We start from the raw sequence: 24,553 nt of genomic DNA on the forward strand, positions 1-24,553 counted from the left end.
AGTGAATGAATAAAGAAAATATGGCATATAAACAATGACATGCTATTCATATTAAATATGAATTTGAAATGTGGATTTTTAAATGTAAATTAACACTGACTTATAGAACACTAATAATAATGCACATGCTTTAGGAAAGGGGATGGGATAGACTTAAAGTGCACTAAGATCATTAGACTGAGCAGGAAATTTAGTTCTTTATTTAGGGATGTTACAATTGATAATGTAATGACTTCATGAGAAACATAAAAAAAGGAAAGTGCCTAAAACCTTCAACTAGCAATAGAAAAACACAGAATCAATTAAGAAAATAAAAGAAGAAGAAGCCAATAAGGAAAAGAAACTATATAGAATAGAGAGTAAACCACAAGGGACACAATAAGATGATGAATATAACCCCAACTATGATAGCAATTACATTTAATAACTAGTTAAAAGTGATAGATTGTCAAATTTATTTGGATAAAATACAATCAGTATATTTCCTAGAAAATAATAAATCTGTTGTAAGCCTAAAAATAAAATGATACAGATTGAAATGCAAACAAAAATTGCCAAGAAAACTATATCGATATCTAGTAAAATTGATTTTAAGACAAAAAGCATATTGGAAATTGTTGATTAGTGCAAAAACTGATAATGTTCAATAAAAATAGAAAATTTGTATATAATTTAGAATTTACATACCTTTATAAAATATGAATCAAAAAGGATAAAATCTATGTAAATATAGTAAAATTGTAAATATAGTTGAAAATTTAATCCTTCTCAATCATTAGTTAAAAAAGCAAGCTGGAGAGAGCTACAGAGATAAAGATAAAAGATCTGAATAGGGAAGAAAAGGTTTTAATAATGGATTTTTTCAAACAGATCTAATGGACATGTGTACAATAATTTAACAATATAATAGCACCATCATAAAAAAGCAAACAACATGATATTCACCATTTTGCTATGAAGATATCAAAGCCCTTGAAATGACTTTTAAAATAACTCCTTAAGTACACTCTAATTTCCAGTTAAATATCCAGCAAAATATCATTTTTTTAAGTCTAGAAATACCTCACATTTTTATAAATTAAGAAATATTTGCAAATTCATGTATCAGGATAATAATGGAAATTAGAATATATTTTAGGCAATAATAAGACCTCATATTAAGTATACAGTGCTTGCCAGGTGCAATGGCGCAGGCCTATAATCTCAGCATCTCAAGAGGATGAGGCAGAAGGATCAAGAGTTCAAAGCCAGCCTCAGCAACTCAGCAAGGCCCTAAGCAACTTAGTGAGATCCTGTCTCTAAATAAAAATACAAAAAAAGCCTGGGAATGTCACTCAGTGATTATGTTAAGTAAATTAAAACGTAGTAAGTGTAAGTAAACATGAGCAAAAAGGAAAAGTAATGTGGAAACTTATTACTTGAATATAATTTTTAAAAAACCAATAAAATCAATGAGAATTGGAAAATAAAGAAATTAAAAATCATTAAAAGAAAAATATTCAAAACAAACATAACTATAATATGGAATTTTAAAATTGCTAAAATTAGACATTTTAAAGCTAAAAAATTTAGAAGACTGAATAAGAAATGACAGAAAAATAAAAATATCAGAAATGGGGAAAGAAAATAACACAAAGGCTATTATAGATATTGACAAATTAGAAAGTATTGAACAAAAATAAGGCAAATAAATATTAAATGTTTATGAACAGTGTCATATTTCTAGAAAATAACATAGTAGGCCAAAATGGGATTAAGAAAAAATTAAATAACTGAGATGCCTTAAAATGCTTAAATATGAAGCATTGATATAAAAAGAAATCTCTAAGAAGAAATTTCCAGGTTTGTATGTATTTACTAGAATGTTGGAAACCATTTATGAAAGAAATGGACCCATGTTTAAACTTGGAAAAGAAGACAGAAATAAGTTAACCTATTTGATAATATCAATACATTTAAAAACTAAAATGTCTATGGGACAAAAATTGTTAGAATGTGTTACAAAATTTCTATTAAATAAGACATATAACGAAAATATAAGGAACCAGAATGATTAAAATCAAGGAATTTAGTAAAGATACACTTTGGAAATAGTGTTATGTAATACCAATGTAATCATAATGATATCAGACAAAATATATACTGGAGATAAGATGTGTTGTTAAATAACTACATAATATCCAGTTAAACAGGAACACACATACACACACATTCTAAATATATGTTAACTCTAAACTTCTAATATTCTTAAAAACTTTATTACAAATAGAATAAGAAAGAGAAACAGAGATATTCATGATTCTAGTTTGAAGTAATAATTCAGGACTCTGTAAAATGGCATATCAGGCAGTCAACAAAACAAGGATAATTAATGATCAAAAAGAAAATTTAATAAATTGAAGAAAACGAGATTATCATATAAAATAAATATCAGACCTCATAAGGAAAAATGATCAGAATAAGGAGAGGCAATGTACCATGAAGTTGCCCTTCATGAAGGGAAACTAGGTGTTTGTGGGACTGAGGAAGGAAAATTGCTAAATACAGATGCCTTTATGTAACTTGTTTATATTGACACAATTGTACACATATAGTATGATTATACATAGAGTGATGATTACATATATGAACACGTGTATGAATCAAATCAAGGTAATTAGTATCTCCATTCCTTTAAACATATGTCATTTCTTTCTTCTGGGAACCTTCAAACTCTTCTCTTACAGTTGTATAATAAAGATATAAATTACATGAACTCTGGTTACCCTACTGCGCTCTAAAACATTAGAATTTTTGTAGAGGCAACTTTGACTAAAACTGACTGAAAGGTTTCAGAAACATATTTTGTTTTGTACAATTGGCTATCTTCTTACCAAGGAAATGGTAAAAATCACTTAGCTACAACAATATTGGGCTTTAGTTAGGTTGGAAAGACTCCTGTCATTGCATTGCCTATTTTATTTTATCTAATTGTTTATACATGAAAATAGAATGCATTTTGACACATTGTACACAATTGGAGCATAACTTCACATTCTTTTGTTGTACATGGTATAGTCACACCTTGAGTCTTCCCTACCCACACCAACCCCCACTATGAATCAGCATCCACTTTTCAGAGAAAATATTCAGCCTTTGTTTTTCTGTGATTGGCTTATTTCACTTAGCATGATATTCTCTAGTTCCATCCATTTACCTTCAAATGCCTTAATTTTATTCTTCTTTAAGGCTGAGTAATATTCTATTATATATATGTACCTCATTTTCTTTATCTGTTCATCTGTTGAAGGCCATCTCTGTCGGTTCCATAGTTTAGCTATTGGGAATCCAGCTGCTATAAACATTGATGTAACTACATCACTGGAGTATGCTGATTTTAAGTCCTTTGAGTATCCTACTTAGGAGTAGGATAAATGGGTCAAATGGTTTCGTTCCAAGTTTTCTGAGGAGTGGTTGTACCAATCTACAGTCCCACCAGTGATGTATGAGTGTACCTTTCTTCCCATATCCTCGCTGATACTTATTATTGCTTTATTCTTGATAATTGCCATTCTGACTGGACTGAGATAAAATCTTACAGAAGTTTTGATTTGCATTCCTCTAATTGCTAGACATGATGAACATTTTCTGTTGACTGATTGTATTTCTTCTTCTGTGAGTTATCCGTTCAGTTCCTTAGCCCATTTATTGATTGGGTTATTCGCTTTTTTGGTGTTAAGTTTTTTGAGTTCTTTATAAATTCTGGAGATTAGTGCTGTATCTGAAGTGCATGTGGTAAAGATTTCTCCCATTTTGTAGGCTCTTTCTTCACATTATTGATTATTTGCTTGGCTGAGAAGTTTTTAGTTCTAATCCATCCCATTTATTGATTCTTTATTTTGCTTTTTGAGCTTTAGGAATCTTGTTAAGGAAGGCAGATCCTAAGTTGACTTGATGAAGATTTGGGCCTCTTTTTCTTCTGTTTGGTACAGGGTCTCTGTTCTAGTGCCTAAGTCTTTGATCCACTCTGAGCTGATTTTTGTGCAGGGTAAGAGATAGAAGTTTAATTTCATTTTATTACATATAGATTTTCATTTTTCCCAGCACCATTTGTCGAATAGGCTATTTTTTCTCCATTGTACATTTTTGGCACCTTTGTCTAGTATGAGATAAATGTATCTATGTGGGTTTGTCTCTGTGTCTTCTATTTTGTACCATCGGTTTACTTGTCTATTTTGGTGCCAATATCATGCCATTTTTATCACTATTGCTCTGTAGTATAGTTTAAGGTCTGGTATTTGATGCCTCTTGCTTCACTCTTTCTAGTCCTATGAAGAATATCATTGGGATTTTAATAGGAATTGAATTAAATTTGTATAACATTTTTGGTAATATGGCCATTTTGACAATATTAATTCTGCCTATCTGAGCACATGGGAGTCTTTCCATCTTCTAAGGTCTTTTCCAATTTCTTCCTATAGTGTTCTGTAGTTTTTTGTTAGGTCGATTCCCAAGTTTGTTTTTTTGTTTTTTTGTTTTTTTGTTTTTTGTTTTTTTGAGGCTATGTGAATGGGATAGTTTTCCTAAATACTTATAGAACTCATAAATGAATTCAGCAACGAGGAGGATATAAAATCCATACCCATATATTAAATGCTTTCCTAATCATAAGTGATGAATTCACTGCAAGAGAAATTAGGAAAACTACCCCCCATTGCCCATATTTTGTTAACTGTTCACACTATATTTGATTAAATTTTTAATTCATTCTGTGTCTCCCACAATCTAATTTTCTTATTATGAAAATTGCAAATAAATTTATGTACATGTTTCTGTGATTCCAGATTTTAAATAAAAGGATCACTACAAATATTTAGTTAAGCTTTTTCGTTTTCTTTTCAGAGTGCCTTATAAAATTGCCTACTCTTAGGCATTAAATATTTCTCTGTAGATAATAATTATTTTATATTGTGAATTTTGAAAGCTGATCTGTCTTCCAAGTGGACAGTTGAGGGGCTTCTGCTCTACATTGTTTCAACAATAGTAAATATTATATGTCATATTCTCTAAGAAGAATTTTTCTTACTGAGATATGAGCTTAAAGTAAATTAAATAATGGATATATATATAGACATCTCTAATGATAATCCCATTAATTATTATTTCTTGCTACATGATCTTAAGTCTTTTATCTTAGTTTTTCTTTGTTTAAAACTTCATGCCCTTTGAAAAGTAACTTATACATGCAATTTGCCATGATTGATAGCATACTACACTTTTGATTAAATTCCAATTAATTATCAGAGGTCTATTTGCTGTTAAAAGGTGGGGGGTAGAAGGTAGGAAAACTTGCAGGTTTTAGAACTATATGAAAAACTGTTTTTCTTTCACATTTATTATGGAATATTATAAGGTTTGTTACAGACAGGAAAATAGGCAATTACTTAAGAAATTGAAGGAAGTATGTTATTTGATTCTCACACTCTATCAAACAATGTGTAAAAGATTTGCAATGATTCCCTTGTAGTTATAATGTGCTTTGGATTAGAATCCCCTCTCTAATTTCTTGGGTTAGAGTTAAATCTCATGGTACTGTGCATTCTTGGCAAGCATAAGACCCCTAAATTTAATCCCAAGAACCACAAAAAGAAAAGAAGGAAAAAAATCTAACTCCTCCTACTATCAGACCCTGTGTTCAATTAGAAGCAATTTTTCACCCGTGAAAATTTTACTCAGTAGCAGCAATATCGCCTTATGTATTTTTGTACACTAAAGCTCAATATCTTTTAGGTGCACAAAGTTGCAAGGTTACTAATATGCATTGTTAATTATATGTAAGAATTTAGGGCTGGGAAGATAGTTCAGTTGGAAGAGTGCTTGCCTTGCAAGCACAAGGCCCTGGGTTCAATCCCCAGCACTGCAAAAAAAAAAAAAAAAAAAAAAGAAAAAAAATATATATATGTATATATAATTCAAAACAAGACAATTTACAGTTCATCATTATAGAAGAAACTTTTTGAAAGAAAAGCCATAAAAAGATAATCAGAATTATAATATAATTGTAAATATTAAAGCACAAAATACATATAAAGCCCTTAGCAATGTTTAGCATCTTATTGCAAGCACTGAACAAACAAAGTAAGTTCCTGTTTGTTAGCATTGAAGTCAATGTTTATTTGGCAGAACTTTTCACAGTGCAATATAGCTATTGTGTCTTCTAATGTATCTGTACAGATTGATTTCTCAAAGTCATTTGAGGGACGGGGAGGGAAACAGTAAAATACTCTGATTGAGATGGTACCAAGAAAGCAGACGATGTTTTAAATTTTGGTTTCAAATTTGTTCCCCTGCTAATATTTGATTCTGTGGATTCAATTTAAAATAAAAGTTAATACTAATAAAAAATCAATTTTTCTCTTTATTTGATCTATTTACTATTCCTGTTATAAATGAAATGCTTTAACATGTAAATCAAGAGGTCAATATCTAATTCTTTCTATATTTTCATTCCTAAGGACTAACAGTTTTCCTTCATTTAAGAATCGGAAGATACTTACTAATAAAATACAATAATTAGAAAACATACTTCTCTCTCTCTCCTGATTCAAACGGAGAAGAGTCCATGACTGGTACTGGTGTTCTTGTTAAATACTTCCATCAAGTTCATGTGAAACCCTTCTCATTTTTAACAATGGAGGCAAACATAAGTGGAATGTGGACCATTTTCATTTCCTGAAATACCTTAAGAAGTTTAATTTGGATGGTGAGTTAGGAAATGAAGAAAAACTAAATACCACTCTCTTTATTAGTGTGATTTATTGAGGCAATAGAAAATGATATTCTCTTTTTATTTTGAATATTTTTTTGAGTTCTTCAAAGTTCAAAGAAGAAAACTCTCAGGTTCAAGTTCCCATATTAATCATGTAGCCTCAGTGAAGCAAATGAAAATGAAGGATCTTACAGACAACTTATACCAAATAATTTTATTCAGTGCTTTGTAGTTTGATATAAATGACAATTGCTTAAGAAGTTTGTTATGATATAGACACTAGTGTGTCAGAGAATGTTTTATAACTAATTCTGAGAAAAATGTGTATACATACACCTAGATTAACATGTGCTATAAATTTTATGGATAAAATAATTATGAAAAATAAAAATAATAAATTGTATTATTATGAAAAATAATAAATTCTTGTAGTCTTAAAAATCTATAGCTGAAATGTAACCATGACACATAGAATTGCTATTCAATCCAAAATTTTCTTTCCCAAAAAGGTCATTCCCATTAAAACTAAAATGAGATCTACTACAGAACTATTTCATACCATCATACATATTATATTACATTCATTAAAGTCGAAATGCTTTCAGCTTCAGTCTTAGTTCACTCACTTGTCAGTGATGCTTGTGACTGTTCCTGAACCAGATAATAATTTTGGAATACTGGTAGATCATTTCATCAATGTCTATACTATTCACAGTGCAATGGTTGCAGATACAACACATTTTTGAATTAGTTTAATCTTCAATATTAACATTTTATCACTTTAAAAAGCACATGAAAAACAACAAACTAAACCAAGCCATGACTAAAGTTTTGCCTACTTCAAAGTGACAAAATTCCCATTGACAATGATTTCAAACTGCCAGTATATTACTGGATGCACAGTTGGAGACAGATGCATGGTAGTTATAGTATTTCCATCGTAGAAACAATAGACACAAATACATTGAGAGCACAGGTAGAGATAAAAGTGGTTACTCTGAATTGATGGACTTTGTACATTTGTTTATATTAACACAATTTGTTTTTAAATTTAAATCGTAATAAGGTTATAATGAATTATTAGCTTGCAAAATTTCTGAAAAATGTACATGAATTGTTTAGCACCATTAGTATTACTAGTACAGTATAAATACATGGTAGCTTCTGGTATCAATTTTTGCAGTTTTGTAACAGCAAAACACACATCCCACAAACAACTGTACACACAAACCAGGTATCATGCACATTGAAGAAGATATTGCAGTGATCTAAGGGAAGCAACTCTACAGTGATGAGCACTAAATGGAAGTACTAGAGCAAGGTCAGTCATGTCTTCAGGAGAAGGTATCAATGTGTAAAATTTTTAAATCCTATCAAATTTTTATTTACATATTAAGGCAACAGATTAATATATTTTCATATGACAACAATTACAAAGTATAATCAGCCTTTTCAGAAGAAACTATGTGTTAGCTCTTTGTCACCATGTCCCAAATACTTGACAAGGACAACTTAAGAGTAGAAAAAGTCTATTTTATGATTGTGGTTTCAGAGGCCTGTCCATGGTCAGTCTATTCTATGGATCTGAGCCCAGGGGGAGGCAGACTATCAGGGAAGAACTCTGTGGTAAAGTTGCTAAGTTCATGGCAGGCAGGTAGTAAAGAGAAAGAGAGGATGTGGGAGGGAAATATATACTTCATAGCCATGCCCCCAGTGACCTTGCTCCAGCCCCAACCTGCCTATAGTTACTACCTAGGCATCCACTGAAATTATGAATCCACTGATTAGGTTGAAGCTCTCGTATCTTCCACAACTATGAACTTCTACCATAGGCATCTAAACATACACAATCCATAAATGACTATTCTGAAAAGTAGGAGCATCATAGATACACCACGTAAAAAATTAGAAAGTACATACAAACTTCTGTAAGCAAAAGCAATCACTAAATATATTTTCCAAAACTAAGAAAATTATGGAAACGGTAAATCTCCACAAATATAATTCCTCCCACACCCTCACAATGAAGTAGTTGTCCCTATGAGGCAATAATACAAAGCAGAGTTACAGAAGTCAAAGAGGGAAAAGTCAATTATGAACAAAAAGAGCTCTCAGAACAGCTGAACAATATAATCATAAAATAGAAGTAAATATAAGTTACATGTGACAGAATGAATACTTCTCCAGAGTCAATATAGAAAATAAGTAGTAAATTAAACAAAATCATGTGTAAATGGAGAGTTAAAAATGCTAAGAAGACAACACTGTGTATCTAAAATTGCCAAAGAAGTCCACCGTATGGAGCTCGAACATATGCCAAAGAGGAAAACTAAATTAAACCAAATTAAATAAATAAAAACAAAGTTTAGAGATAAATATTTTTAAAATATCCAAATTTAAATAAAAATCTTAATTTACTTTTTTAAAAAATGGTGCATTGTATCCTAAACTCCATTTTTAAAAATCAGTGAATTCCACAAATAATTAAATAATTTTCTGGAAAAATAAGAAAATTTAATTTTCATTCAAAAGTTGGGAAAAGTGAGACTATCATCAAGTTTTTCTGCAGTAAAATTCTACCATAGACTTCAGTGGAAAAAAATATGAAAATATCTTGAAGAAAAAATTCACCTAAATCATCTAAGAGACCCACTGGTACTTCTAGATCATTTTTTCCCTCTCTCCAGTCATTCATTCAGCTCTGTACCTAATAAGCATTCCTATTTTTTAAGGATCCAGGAGTGTTCTTGAATTATAGCCTTAGTAACTGTAGTTCCCTCTGTTTGAAATAGTCTTCCTCCAATTATCTGCTTGACTCAACCTGTTATCTCCTTCAATGATGTTTAATATTTCCTTTTCACAGAAAATTTTGCTGGTCACTCTATTTTAAATTGTAATTTGTAACTCCACCTTCATTATACTGTATGTCTTTTCCCTTCTTTATTTTTCCATAGTACATATTACCTTTTAACATGTTACTCATTTTCCTATTTTGTTCTCACCTCTTCACTATAATGTAAGACTTCTAAAACTAGCCCCCCTTCTTTTTATTTATGAGATTTTCTAAGTAAAAACCAGAATTTGAACTTTGAATAGTATAATAAATATTAGTCAAACCAAGTGATGGGTAGAAAATGTAGCATAAAATACCAGTGAGCATTTAATACCTTTAACTGAGAGATTCCTAGAAAGAACTATGTTAAAGGGACCATTGGTGAGGATCTGTTATGATTACATAGCAAAATATAAATTACATAATTTTATGGACTGTATTGTGTCTACCTTCAAATTCATGTGTTGAAACCTGTTCTGATGTGACTATTCAGTTAAGTGAAGCCATAAGGATTGGGATCAGATACAACAGATCTGATGTCCTTATATAAAAAGAAGAGATAACAGGAATGCTCGCTCTGCATGCACAAAGGAAAGACCATGCAAATTCAAAGCAACAACACAGGAACCTACAATCCAGGAAGAGAGCCCTTACTAGCAATTTAATTTTATGACTCCTTGATTATAGACCCCTAACCTCCAGAATTGCAAAAATAATAAATTTCTGTTTCTTGAGCCACCCAGTCTGTGATATTTTATGATGGCAGCTTGAGTCAAAGAATCTAACTACCTATGTGGTCTGTCAGTGTCAGATGCCTATACAGAGGAAGTTGACACAAATGAGCAAAGGGATGTAGTAGGTTAATCAACACAGTTATTGGTATCTGGTAAGGGATATGGTGAACTAGAACCATCAGCAGAGAGTAAGGAGGAAAATGTACACAATTCAGGTTAAACAAATTTTAGAATTGTGTCAATGTAGATTCAGAATTCTTTGGGGAAAAATAAAAGAAACAAAAAATCCAGACACTTGTGGGAAATCCTTTGACATTTAAGTTTGGGTAACTAATTCAGATTTTGTTTTTATTAAAAACCAAAAATTGAAAAATGGCTTAATGTGGGAAGATTCAGCACACACACTGTCAGTTTCTGGCATCATTATAATGATGCACATCAAGTTCAGTGTGTTCAAATATATTCAATTAGACTAGGCCTTAAAAGTAACAATAATGAGGACTGTTAAAATAATTCATTTTCAAGAAAAGGTAAGATAAAAATTTTGAGCTTAAGTTTCAACATCATTTATATTTTTCATCACAACCTAAGACCGTGAAGAAAAACAAAAAATAGATTTTTCTTTTTTGTGCATATATTTTATACCCAACTTTTCATAATATGTTAAAGCCACAAAAGGATGAACAACTAATCAAAAGAAAATATTAATTGATAAATTTTAATTAAGGATTTGGATCTAATTTTGTAGGCAGTACATTTTAAAGTGAAATGATTTATTTTACTTTTATTATTATTTGTATACTATTATTGATTACACTAGGAGAAATTAGGTATAGATAGCTTATACATGTAAGATTTAAGGGAAAGACCTGGGAAATGCTTTTGAGATAGAAAGGGCTAGGTAGCCTGGGGTAAGGAAGGAACAGTAAAGGTCCACAAGATTGCAAGCCCGAGGACAGACATTTTAACATGCCCAGACCTGTTATAGGACAGTTTCTGTTTCCATCTTGTTGTTACTGTGTAATCATTATTGCACCTGCTCACGGGGACAATTAACATATCAAGACCGAATCAACAAGACTGGCTGAGGCAAGAGGATCGTGAATTCAAAGCCAGCCTCAGCAACAGGGTAGGCGCTAAGTAACTCGGTGAGACCCTGTCTCTAAATAAAATACAAAATAGGGCTGGGGATGTGGCTCAGTGGTCAAGTGTCCCTGAGTTCAATCCCCAGTACCCACCCCACTCACACACACAAAAAAGAATCAATCAAAAAACTGCACACCCCTAGTAACAGTGAAGAACCAATCAGGAGCAGCTTATCAACTTCTCGTTATGTATCTTTAAAGAAAAGAAGGCTGCAACACTTAAACAGCACTCTTGACCCTCCTAGGCACTAGGAGTTCTGAGACTTTATCTTCCACCTTCCTTGCTTGTTTATTTGTGCTCATTCTTTTGACTCCAGGGTGGAACCCAAACCCCATCATGACTCCAGCTGATAACATTTTTATACTTTTCATGTTATTTATTCAAACTTTTAAAAATGAGTACACACGTGTGTGTTTAAAAAAAGTTTTAGATTCTACTAAAATCTTATATATTATGTGTCTACAAATAGGTAACATATATGTTCACAAATCCCAAATGTTAGGCAGATTATTTACAAAATAAATGCCTCAATAAAATTTGCGCCAAGATCAAGAATAGATCATTAGCAGAATGACAAAGCACAGCTACTTTTGGTCACTCACACCACACAGCTGCTCAGCATCTGCTCCACTGTATCTAGCCCCAGTTCTCAGCGTCACTCCTTTTGCTTTACGTAATTCGGGCCATAATTAAATACCTGCTTTCAAATATCAGTGGAAAGAGATCAGTGTTAAAAGTAATACATAAATTCTGTAGCTTTTAAGACTGTTTCTGCGAGACACTCTTAAAATAAGAGTGTTTTGATTCACAATTATCAGTTTTTGGAAATTACCTAACAGTGAAAAAGGATAGATAATGGCCTGGCAATCAGGGTAATAGGTTTTGTTCAGATATAAAGACCACACGTGAGGCTAGGTAAAACTAACCCTAAAAATTAATGGGACCCATCAAGACCTTTTTCAAAAGTAGAGACCATGAGTTTTCCAGTAGGAACATTTCTACCAACTCCAATTCCTTAGTCCCAGAGCAACATGAAAATGGAAATGCATGTAAACGAGATGGAAATTAAGGAAGGATTAAAAACTCAGGCTAAAGGACAGAACCAACAGCCTTGATAAATTTTTAATTGGTTCTTTTTAGTTACACATGACAGTAGAATAAATTTTTATATGATTATACAATCATAGAATATATATTATTTTAATTATGACCCCAGTCTTTTAGACGTAAACAATAGCAAGATTCACTGTGGTATATTCATATATGTACGTGGGAAAGTCATGTCAGATTCATTCCACTGTCTTTTCTTTTCCTATCCCTCCTCTTCCCTTCATTCCCCTTTGTCTAATCCACTGAACTTCTATTCTTCCCCCTTCCTCTTATTGTGGGTTACCTTCCACATATCAGAGAAAATATTCAACCTTTGGTTTGGGGGGATTGGCTGGTTTTACTTGCATGATAGTCTCCAGATTCATCCATTTACTGGCAAATATCATAAAGTCATTCTTCTTTATAGCTGAATAATATTCCATTGTGTATACATATCACATTTTCTTTATACAGTCATCTATTGAAGGGCACCTAAGTCAACTCCATAGCTTAGCTATTGTGAATTGAGCTGCAGTAAATGTTGATGTGACTGTGTCACTGTAGTATGCTGCTTTTAACTCCTTTGGAAATACACCATGGAGTGGGATAACCCAGTCAAATGGGGTTCCATTCCTAGTTTTTTTGAGGAATCTCCATACTGCTCTTCAGAGTGGTTGCAACAATTCCCAGTTCCACCAACAAGGTATGTGTGTACCCTTTTTTTGCCCAAATCCTCCCCAACATTTGTTACTTGTATTCTTGATAATTACCTTTCTGACTGAAGTGAGATGAAATCTCAGTGTAGTTTTTATTTCTCTAATTGCTAGAGGTATTGAACAACTTTTCATATATTTGTTGACTGTTCCTATTTCTTATTTCAAGAAGTGTCTTTTTAGGTCCTTTGTTCATTTATTTATTGGGTTATTTGCATGTTTTTTTTTTGTTTTTGTTTTTGGTGTTAAGTTTCTTGAGTTCTTTGTATATCCTAATAACGCCTGAGGTACATGTGGCAAATATTTTCTCCCATTCTGTGCTTTTTTCACGCTCTTGATTATTTTCTTTACTGTGAAGAAACTTTTAGATTGATGCCATCCCATTTATTGAGTTTTGATTTTACTTCTTGTGCTTTAGGAGTCTTGTTAAGGAAGTCAGTTCCTGAGGTGACATGTTGAAGTGTTGGGCCTATATTTTATTCTAGCAGGTGCAGGGTTTCTGGTCTAATTCCTAAGTCTTTGAGATTGCACTCATTTAACATAGATTTTGGTCAATGTTCATACCCTCAAAAATCATATAGGCCCCTAGAGTAGCAAACCAAAAGGAGTTTTCCTGCTATTAGGTCTCCTTCTGTGTTGTAGGAGGTTTCTCTATTTAATGAAGTACTGTGTTCTTGATGCCGGGGATACTATGATAAACAGAAAATAGTCTTCCTTCAAGGAACTTGCAAGCAATGTAGAAAGAAAATGGATTGGATTTTTTATTCTTTGTCTCTATTTATAATGCCTAAAGAGTAATGTCCAGCAGTTTTTGAATTTTATTCTCAGAAGGTCAAGGCTTCTGAGTGGAAAATTTATGTCAACATCTCAATCTCTTCATCAGCAATAAAAGTAATGAAGGAGTGATGTAGTGCAAATATTTTTAAAAACAAAATAGTAAATCATAAACAGTTACAATGGGCATAGATGATTACAAGTAAATGCCAATAATAAAAAAGAGATACATTGTCTTAAGTAAATATTATTGAGAAATCTTTTAACATTGTCATGGAAATATTGCTATCAGGAAGATTTTAGAAGAAACTATACAGAGAAAGTATGTATTATTTACGTACAAATAAAAACATCTTACCAGTCCTAGTCTTTCCAAAGCTAACAGTTTTGATGCCACAGAGAGAAAATTATCATTTCAGGTGGCAAAACAGCTATCCCAGATGAATTCTGAAGAAATAAGAATTTTTTTATGCAGATATCTTCTGCAATAAAGAGTGAGGTAAACAACTTACATAAGTCATGTGTAAGCAGATTGGTTTCTAAATAGAATTTTTCAAATTCTTCCTGAGATGTCAGCAGCTGCTATTTGGAGATGAGTGACTATTTTCAATATGTTGCAGTGGAAATGAGACTTTTAAATTGAAACTTGTATTAATTTTCTCTTCATTAATGAATGAACTATGTGGATACCGAAACACATATTGTCCCAGACTGGACTAAAGACAGAAGTGTAAGTACAAGAATTTAAAACTGAATCCTAATATCATTTGTCTAATTCTATGAAGAAAGGGAATATTCTTTATTGTTTAAAATTCAGCAGATGGAGCAATGGGATCTAGCAGTCAGAAACAAGTTTGATTTTATGAGGAGTGAATGAATCACAAATAAGGAATCCAAACTGAATGTTACAAACTGAAGTTTATCCTTTAGGAAATCAGAAAATTCTGTTACTGCTAGTTTTCAGGAGTACCACTTTTGTTTTGTCAAAATTTCACCCAAGGTCCAAAACCCTTTTTTTTTTTTTTTTTTTAACAATTCTGACTCATGACATTTCTTTTTGTCTAAAATTTTTAACCTGTCTGATTTAATATTGTCTTCTCTAAAATTCATATTGAAGTCTAATTGAAAAAGGAAATTGAATGAAAGGAATCAAACATATTAAAGCCTAGATACTGATAAGAAAAGCAACTAATAGAAAAATGAACGCAATATAGAAAGATAAACAAGAAAGGTCCTCTTCTATATGAAAGGATGGTCATAATCAGAGGAATGCAAATGAAAACAGCTATGGGTGACGCTCACCTACCGAATTGACCATTTTTAAAAAGTTATTAATATTCTGGTAAGACCATGGGGACATAGTACTCTCATCATTGATGGAAGAAATGTAAGTTGGTATAGCTTTTTTGGAGTACAATTGGTAATTTATACCAAAATTACAAAAGAATATGCTCTCTGGTCCAGGAATTTGCTTTTAGGCATACATCCTATACATTTGCACACACAAAGGAAAAAAAATTTCATTAATTGATATTCATTGCAGCCTTTTTCATAATAGTAAGATTCTGGAAACACCAAATATTCATATACAGGAAATTAATTTAGTAAGTTATAAATTTAACTGTACAATGAAATGTTTAACAAAAGGAATAAAATAGCTGTATGTACAGGTATGAAATGATATCTATGACACAATATCAAAAATATTATAAAACATTAAATTTAATTACAATTATAGCATAATTAATATGAACTCTTTACAAGATAATTAGGTGATGAACATTTCGTCCTTAGAGGTACATTTAATTCTTTATTTGAAAAGGACTTTTGAGTGTTGGTTCTCTCTCTTGTCCTTCTGTGACATGGCAAGAAGGCCCTTGCCAGGTAGTGAACCCTTGATCTGAAACTTCCCAGCCTTCAGAACTGTGACACAATACAGTTCTATCGTTAGAAATGTCCCAGTTTCAGTAACTCTGTTATCACAGCAAAAATAATATAAACAATATTCATTTATTTTATAAAACATTAATAAAAAGGGCAAACACACCCAAAGCATGTAACACGATACAAAATGTTTACATTTTCTATTCTATTTTTAATGTATCTTGTCGATAAAATCTATTATTAATGCGAAATTCTCTAAAAAATAATAAATGGAGTCAATTGTTTAGACTTCACTGTGGCCCAAATGTTGGTGTAGGGCAGGACACCCATGAAAAGAATGGCTGCCAGTATAGGAGAGGCTCAGGGGGCCCTACTGCCTTCTCCTATGAGAAAACACAGACTGCAACGTTCATGAGAAATAAGACTTCTCTGACATCAAATCTGATGATCTTTAATCTTGCATTGCTCCACCACCAGAACGTGTGGTAATACATTTCCCTTTTTAAAATGACCCATCTGAGTCACTTTTGTTATAGCAGCAAAAATGGATGATGATAGTCCTATTGCTTTAGTTGCTCAAAACTTGGTGTACAAATTACAAATTTAAAGTAGCCATTAAAAGCACATTAGTGATTTTGAAATTTGCAGAGATAATTCTTTCCAGGATAAAAGTCAAAAAAGGGAAATGAAATTAGGTATTGAATTTCTATGTCCTTATAGATGATTTTATATTTCTTAAAAATTCACTTTCATTGATATTTTTCATCTGTATGGTTAATTATGCAGTTCATAAGTATATCTTGAATTAAAATTACTCTAATGCATATTTAATATTAAAGTAACAACCTGTTTTATTTTTATTTTTATGAAATTCTATATTTTTTTATTTAAACAAATGGGGTACAACTTGTTTCTGTGTTTGTACATGAAGTAGAGGCATACCATTTGGATAATCATACATTTATATAGGGTAATGGTGTTTGATTCATTCTGTTACTTTTTCCTTCCCTCCACCCTTCTTTTCCCTCTATACAGTCCCTCCTTCCTCCATTTTTACCTCCCTCCCACCCCCCCATTATGTATCATCATCTGCTTATCAGCAAGATCATTTGTCCTTTGGTTTTTTTGAGATTGGCTTATCTCACTTAGCATGATATTCTCCAATTTTATCCATTTGTCTGCAAATGCCATAATTTTATTATTATTTTATTATTCTTTAAGGCTGAGTAATATTCCATGGTGTGTGTGTGTGTGTGTGTGTGTGTGTGTGTGTGTGTGTGTATAGTTTCTTTATCCATTCATCAATTGAAAGACATCTAGATTGGTTCCACAATTTGGCTATTGTGAATTGAGCAGCAATGAACATTGATGTGGCTGTATCTCTGTAGTATGCTGATTTTAAGTCCTTTGGGTATAGGCCAAGGAGTGCGATAGCTGGGTCAAATGGTGGTTCCATTCCAAGTTTTCTAAGGAATCTCCACAGTGCTTTCCAGAGTGGCTGCACTAATTTGCAACCCCATCAGCAATGTATGAGTGTACCCTTTTCCCCACATTTTCGCCAACACCTATTGTTGCTTGTATTCTTGATAATCGCCATTCTAATTGGGGTGAGATGGAATCCTAGGGTAGTTTTGATTTGAATTTCTCTTATTACTAGAGATGGAACATACTTTCATATATCTGTTGATTGCTTATAGATCTTCTTCTGTGAAGTGTCTGTTCATTTCCTTAGCCCATTTGTTGATTGTGTTATTTGTACTCTTGGTGTAGAGTTTTTTGAGTTCTTTATATATTCTGGAAGTTAGTGCTCTATCTGAAGTATGAGTGGCAAAGATTTTCTCCCACTCTGTAGGCTCTCTGTTCACATTGCTGATAGTTTCCTTTGCTGAGAGAAAGCTTTTTAGTTTGAATCTATCCCAGTTGTTGATTCTTGCTTTTATTTCTTGTGCTATGGGAGTCCTGTTAAGGAAGTTTGTTCCTAAGCTAACATGTTGAAGATTCGGACCTACTTTTTCTTCTATAAGATTCAGTTTTTCTGGTCTGATTCCAAGGCCCTTGATCCATTTTGAGTTGAGTTTTGTGCAGGGTGAGGGATAGGGGTATAGTTTTAGTCTGCTGCATATGGATTTCCAGTCTTCCCAGCATCATTTGTTAAAGAAGCTATCTTTTCTCCATTGCATGTTTTTGGCACCTTTCTCTAGATGAGAAAACTGTATTTATTAGGGTTTGTTTCTGTGTCCTTTATTCTGTATCATTGATCTACCTGTCTATGTTGGTACCAATACCATGCCGTTTTTGTTACTATTGCTTTGTAATAGAGTTGAAGTTCTGGTATTGCAGTACCCCCTGCTTCACTCTTCCTTCTAAGGATTGCTTTAGCTATTCTGGGTTTCTTATTCTTCCAGATGAATTTCATAATTGCTTGCTCTATTTCTGTAAGGTACATCATTGGGATTTTAATTGGAATTGCATTGAATCTATATAGCACTTTTGGTAGTATGGCCATTTTGACAATATTAATTCTTCCTATCCAAATGGGAGATTTTTCCATCTTCTAAGGTTTTCTTTAATTTCTTTCTTAGTGTTCTATAGTTCTCATTGTAGAGGTCTTTCACCTCTTTTGTTAGCAATCATAATTAGCAATCATTTTATGTTAAATGGTTGGTGCCCTCTTTCTAAATTTACCAACAAATTATTGCTTCAAATTTTAAGACAATGCTATGGGCTAAATTGTACCTCCTACTCCCACAGGTTTCACAGGGTAATTAGTGTGAAATAGGTTACATGGATGGGATCTAATCCATTTTAACTGGATTAGATCCATTATAACAAGGCACCAGTTAAACGTTACCACATAAGGAGGGGTAATCATAGATGCAGAGAAATGTAGCCATCTGTAAGACAAGGCATGAGTCCTCAGGAAAACCAGACTTGATAAAAATATGCTCTTGGACTTCTAGTTTTCTGACTCAAAGAATAAATTTCTGCTGTTTAAGTAATCAAGTTTCTGATTTTTGCTTTTTAGCTAGAAAACTAATACAAACTTCCACTATCACTTTACCCAGTTATTTACCTTTACAATCATTTTTCTGTTTTACTTTCCAAATGTGAACAATTGGGCCTATAATTTTTTCTTTTCTAAACTATACTTAAAATCTAATTAAACAGAACCTATAAAGATACTTGTATTTATAGAATGATATTTTTGAAAATTGCCTAAGTCTGTTTACTGTATCTTTTTTTTTTAAGCTGAGATAAAGATATCATAGAGAAAAATACACTGCATTGCTTATTTAAAACTCATACAGGTTATCTTTCATAAATGTATCAACAACCACAAACATCATTTCAACTGTTTAGAAAAGAAAATCTTTTCATTTAAATTTCCCTACTATTCAAAAACTCATAAAATATCTTTTTATTAAACGGTCCACTTAGTTGAAAGTTACTTATGAGTCTGGATATTCCTTTTAAGAATATTTAGTAAGATAACTAAATTTTATCAAATGTATAATTTATTATATATAAGGTATATTAATGCTAAAACTATATATTATTAAGATTATAGTACTCCCTGTATATTTTTTACATAGGATAAAAATATAATCAATCTTACTAAGAAACTTCAATAATCAAGTAAGAATAATGGCTGTTGGACACTTTTACATGATTTTTATATAGCTTCCTTACTTCTAACACTCTGAACAAAATTTTCTTCATAGTTGACATATATGACTATTTTAGGAATCTCTGCATTGGGCAGATTGAGAAGGAATCACCACAGGTGCCCAGGGAACTCAATTCAAGTGACGGGAGGTATACACTGATTTGTTAAAGGGAAGGAAATGGAGCTGAAAGAAGAAAAAAGTATATATAGCTGTAAGCTTACTATTCTTTCTTTAAAGTTTAAAAATGTTAAATCTTTATAATCTTTGTTTATCTTCATGTTTGAAGTATTTCTTTACCATATGTAAGATGAAATTTAAAATTCTGCTCCCATAGAACTGGGCTAGGAAATAACTGCTGCAAACTCTGGGCCTGTTGCTTCATTTATCTTCTTTCTTTCTCTCCCTTAAAAACCTGTGGCCAGATACTAAGTCAAAGATGGTACCCAATGATAGTCCCTATGAATATACGAGTGTTAGTCTCTTACTCCCATCTCAGTAAGTATGAGAGTCTGCATTTTCCAAAATACGTGGGACTAGGTGTTATGCCATGGTTTCTCTGTCTGAGGGGAGAAGCCGAGGCTCTATGCCAAGGTGGGAAGTTGAGGGAGGAATTACATGTCTTGGACATTTTGAAGACCAGTACAACCAATGAGCAAGCCATACTTGCACACAAAATGCAGAGATTGAATTGTTTCCCACTTCAGAACAAAGAGCACTTAACTCAGGTAAATAGTCTTGGTTCTACATACAATTCCAAAAAGCATACTGCTGTACTATACCATGTGCTTGACCAAGAATCTGCCCTTTACTTCAACTGTAGATACCTTGGTCTCTGTGAAGGAATCCACAAGGACTTACCATCCCCTTAAATTCCTTCCTGAACACTCAAATTCATGGGCAATTAGAATGGGTGCATACATTAGTAGCCCAATAATATATTGTTGTAGGTATTACTTAATATAAATTTTGTGTTTTTTAAATAAGCAGAGACAAGAAAATATAGCAAATATACACTCATAGTTTGTTGCACTCAACTTTATGCTACCGTCTCTGATTCTCATTTGTTTCTATGGATTTGAATTATCCCCTGAATATTTTCATACTCCAGTACACCTTTGATCTGAGCTCTTTTGTTCTGGTATTTTGGTTATGGTTGGCTGACTCCATTACTCTAGGCCAAAGAGGAGGCAGCACATCATGGCGGAGGCATGCTGCTCTGCTCATGGTGGACAAAAAGCAGAGAGAGAGAGAGGGAGAGAGAAGAGAAGGGAATACAAAGAAGATGAATTCTTCCAGGGAACACTTTCATTAACCCATCTTCCCCAGCCATGACCCATCTGCATACAGTTAGCACCCAGTTGGTCCATTCAAATTGTTAATCCAACAAATGGATGAATCCATTGCTTATGGTACTACAATCCTAGTAATCTAATCATTTCACCTCTGGATATTCCTGCATTAACATAGGAGTTTTGGGGACATCTCATATCCCAAACATAACTCATAAGTATGCTTACTGTTATACAAACACACAACAGTAGTCAGAGTATTCTGATTCACAGAGATATATGATGCTGGCTGGTTGTTCATGGGATCTCTAGAAAAGAAATAAATGGACAGTCTACTAAATCCTTGGTTTGTACAAGTGAAAAATTTGGGGTTAAGTATAAACAAATCTAACCAATCTAAGTGTACAGAAATCTAACTAATGTAAATCACCAAAAAAGGGAATACTGATCAATTAATCAATTTGCAAACATGAGTCAGTTTACAGATCACAACTTATTGAAAGAAGAGATTAGGTATTTTTTTTAAAGACAGTCTTCATATTTCTTCCTATCTCAAGTTTGTACCAACTCTCCAGCTATATGTCAAAACTTTGTCTTCCTCTGGGCATAACATTGGTCTATTACACCCATAAGATTATAGAGATTAAATTACTTAGCAAACAGCAACTACTCCTGACAAATTGTTGGAACATTTGCATGTCAGAGGGTCATAAACAGATTTGAGAAAAATTCACGAAGCTCCACCTCATTTAATTTTCAGAGTTCCAGTGGTGTAGAAAATATCAAAATATTCCTTTTAAGATGAAGAATATGTGGTACACTTACAACTAAAAGAGAAACAATACCTATTAGGCTATTTGGAGAACCTGTTAAGCCTCTACAGATAAATCAAAGACATTACATTGATAATTTAGGGGCAAAATGTTGCCATCTTCTGCACCCAAGTAATACTCTCTTGAGAAGAAGTTTGGCTTGCATCTTATCCTTAGCTGAGGCTGATTACTTAATTATGGACCACCAAGACAAATATATTGCTTTTGCCATTTCTATTCAACATACTAATGGCTGTACTCAGAGCTATTAGGGAAAAGGAAAGAAGAAAAATCATAACTGAAATTAGAAAGGAAAAAAGAAAAATTAGTTCTGTTGTCTGACAACATTGTATATATGAGTGTACACACACACACACACACACACCTCTAATGATTTCACATAAACCCTCAAATCATGTTAGAACTAATAAATTAATTCAGCGAAGTTATGAAAAAATTAACAAACAAAAATGTGTTGTATTTCTAAACACCAACTATGAAGAATCCAAAAAGGAAATGAAGATAGCAATCATAATTGTACAAAAGTAATAAAAACTTAGAAATAAACTTAACTAAACAGGTAAAAGACTTGTATATTTTTAAGAAAACTCATTTGATAGCTACTTTCCAAGGGATATGTTTAACATGTGCTACCATAAACTTATACAAGATTTAAATTATTAAGTAAATGGATGTCAAATGGTAAGCTTCTCAGTATTGGAGTGAGAATTTGTAAAAAAGAAAGCACAGAAAACTAAACTGACCCATATGTTAGTGAATTAGTCTTAGAGATACCAGTTAAAACTCATGTTTAACTTAACATAGATCCAAATGGTTAGATACAGAATATTTGCAGACAGATACAAATGCCCAGGTGAACATGCACATATATATGCTCTGCCTTTCTCAGTTGAGATAGCCAACAATCACACCCCAACAGCAACAAGCATAGGTAGCTACATAAGATTGGGTTCTAGTATCATTTTCCAAAAAAGTAAATAGGGTCCCTCGGAGAAATGGAAGCTTAAAGACGTGGCAAGATAAATATACATTATGAGCTACTCAGAAACAAAGAACTAAAAGATAAACTACTAAGGGCATGTCAGAGAAACCCCAGAGCTAACTGAAAAATTCTTAGTAATCAAAGGGAAAACAATTTGAGTGACTGGATCAAGTAATTGTGGATTAAAAACCAATATGTAAAGTAAATATCCAAGAGTCAATCCTGTTACAAAATAAATAAATAGGAGAGAAAAGATTGATCTTCCTTTAAGAATTCCACATCATTTTTGAAAATATTTTGTCTTCAAAGAGGTAGACGTAGACATTCTTTAAGCGTGAGCTGAATAATGCTAACTAAATTCCAACGAATATGGTATATAAGGGAAAGAAAACAGCATCTTTACAAAGGTTAAACCACTTCCTCAGCACTTCAGTGATAGACTACCTCCAAACAAGTAACTCCAAATTATCAATATATACCTGAGAAACATGATTAAAAATGTAAATGAACTTCAATAATTGATGGAAATTTTGGAAATATACGATCAGTACTTCATAACTGCCTACAAGGTCAAAAATGAGGAAAATCTTAGAAGCTGCCATAGCCAAGAGGAGTCTACAGAGACATGAACACTAAATATGATGTGGTATCCCAATTTGGATGATGGAATAGAAAAAAAAGTATTAGATAAAAAATAAAGAAATCTGAATGTTATGTTTACTAAAGAATAATGTACTATGATTAGTTTCTTAATATAATAAATGTCTCATATGAATGTAAGTTAATAACAGGAAAACTGGTTATATGAGAACTGTCTACTATTTTCTCAATTCTTTTCTATAAATCTAAAACTTTTAACATACAATTTATTGAAAATGCAAGCTGAGATTTGGAAATGAATTGCAAAGCAGTTGATTTTAGTGGACTTGTATAGCAGCATATGAGATCAGTTGCACTATATGTTGGTACTAATGAAAATGTATTAAACTTTTATAACAAAAACTTTTACATAGTGTTTTAATTATTTTTATTTGGGTATAATAAGTGTGTTGAATTAATAAAAGTAAAATATACATTCATAGTATTGATCCTTAACTATGCTTCCAAATCTGATACCTACCTCATTTTCATCTCCTTAAATATACTCACTTTCCACATCCTGAAAAATGGTTTTCAAAGTGTCCAGTGTGGTTAGGAGTGGTGGCACAGTACCCAGTAGCTTAGGATGCTGAGGTAAAAGGATCTCAAGTTCAGTCAGTCTCTGCAACTTCGTGAGGCCCTAAGCAACTTAGTGAAACCATCTCAAATTTTAAAAAAAGTAAAAAAGACTGAGGATGTAGCTCAGTGGTTAAGTGCCCCAGGTTCAATCCCCAGTACCAAAAAACAAACAAACAAAAACAAAGTATTCAATCTGGTTTCATTAGTTCATGTCTTCTCATATTGTCATAAAATCAGCTCAGTTATCACCTCATCTGGGAAAGTCTTCCATCTCACCATTTAAAGTACACTTCCTGTAGTCTCCTTACCTGCAGTGAAAATTTATTTTCTAACACAAAGCTTACATGCTTTAACATTTGCATCTCTCTCTATCAAAATACATTTTCTAGGTCAGATTTCTGATATCACTTTTATTCAGAATTCACCAAACATAGGGCTAGGGGTATTTCAATGGCAAAACCTAGCAAGTATGGGGCTCTCCCCAAGAGAAGTGCCCACCACAAAAAAAAAAAAAAAAAAAGAAAAAAAAAAAAAAGAAAAAATAATCACCAAATACAAAGATAAACAAAACCCATTTATCAAATAGGCAAAACCTAAACAATAACTTGAGTGTTATATTTAGTCTACTGTGTTGAATCGTGT

The sequence above is a fragment of the Sciurus vulgaris genome (assembly GCF_902686455.1).
Source record: "Sciurus vulgaris genome assembly, chromosome: 10".
NCBI lineage: Eukaryota > Metazoa > Chordata > Mammalia > Rodentia > Sciuridae > Sciurus > Sciurus vulgaris.